The sequence below is a fragment of the Silene latifolia genome, chromosome 8, assembly GCF_048544455.1.
Source record: "Silene latifolia isolate original U9 population chromosome 8, ASM4854445v1, whole genome shotgun sequence".
In the NCBI taxonomy this organism is placed as follows: domain Eukaryota; kingdom Viridiplantae; phylum Streptophyta; class Magnoliopsida; order Caryophyllales; family Caryophyllaceae; genus Silene; species Silene latifolia.
The window spans coordinates 67170224-67171646 of NC_133533.1; the positions used below are offsets into that span (position 1 = coordinate 67170224).

The 1423-nt window shown below is 39.8% G+C and overlaps 1 non-coding gene across 1 annotated transcript; it reads left to right on the top strand.

Moving 5' to 3' along the window:
- The first annotated feature begins 250 nt into the window (after nucleotides 1-250).
- On the top strand, nucleotides 251-357 carry LOC141597593 (small nucleolar RNA R71). Its single transcript, XR_012522821.1, has one exon. It is a non-coding gene; the product is annotated as a small nucleolar RNA R71 (small nucleolar RNA).
- The last annotated feature ends 1066 nt before the right edge of the window (nucleotides 358-1423 follow it).

Sequence of the window (1423 nt, forward strand, 5' to 3'; positions counted from 1 at the left end):
ATTGATTGTGTCAATGTGAGCACTAAGTTGAGCACCCAATTGAGTAACGGAGTCCACTTCATGCTTTCCTCCTCTAGTAGCCTTGCGAGGTCTACTATATTGTGAGTTATGGACCGCCATTTCCTCAATTTTGTTCCAAGTTTGATTGTCATCAACTTCGGTGAACATTCCATTTGATCCCATGTTGACAATGTTCCTTGAATCTTCATATAGACCGTTCCAAAATTGTTGTACCAAGAACCACTCGCTAAGTCCATGGTGAGGACATGAGCGACAAATTCCCTTGAACCGCTCCCAAGCTTCATACAAAGATTCTTCATCCCTTTGCTTAAAGCCCGTAATTTGAGCTCTTAGCATGTTAGTCTTTTCCGGTGGGTAGAATTTTTTGTAGAAAGCTAGAGCCAACTTCTTCCAAGAATCAATTCCGAGAGTGGCCTTATCAAGGCCCTTTAACCATTGTTTCGCGGTGCAAATTAGAGAAAAAGGAAATAAGACCCATCGAATTTGGTCTTGAGTTACACCGGTTTGAGAAATCGCATCACAATGGTCACAAAAGGTTTCCATATGAGAATGAGGGTCTTCACTAGGCATCCCCCAAATTGGCTCCTTTCGACTAATTGGATAAAGGCGGATTTGGCAATAAAATTTCCGGTCAAATGTTGTGGTGTGGGAGTACCATTGGGTAGGTTCTCCTCGGTGGGTACGGAATGTGATGAAAACTTAGGCATTTTGTGTGGTATTTTGTGTTGGGTTCTCCTCACCTTCTATTGCAAAAGGGTTGATGAACTCAATATTTGGTTGAATATCTACAACCTCACTAATACCTCTCAAATTTCTCCTAGCAAGTCTTCTATTGGTTGTCAAAGTTCTTTCAATTTCACGATCAAAAGGTGACAAATCACCTTGTGACCTTCTAGACATGCAAAATATCAAACAACTCGAAAACAATTAGAACAAACCTTGAGGAGTTTTACTTCCCCAAGCTAAAGAAAGACACAACTAATAACAATATAAGAGAATCTAAATCAAGTTAACACCGTCCCCGGCAACGGCGCCATTTTTTGGTCGGGACTAAATTTTTTCGGTAACTTGTCGTTAGGAGCACCTAGACCAAAACACAATTTATAGCTTCACAAACAACTCTACAATTAGTAAAGAGGCAAGTAAAGGTCGGATCCCAAGGGACGGGAATTGAGATGATATTTCTATTGAAACTAGTGGTGTCTTAGGGGTGTTACAATTTGGGTTGATGTAGAAGGCCACTAAACTAAATAGCAATGAAAATAAACAAGCAAGATGAATTAAAAGGGTTGTAAACAATTGATAAAAATCACTAGGGTGTCATGGGGTCATAGGGGAATCATGGAAATTGATCATACAAACATGTTCTCAAATTATAAGCAAGCAATTATTGTTGTGATGG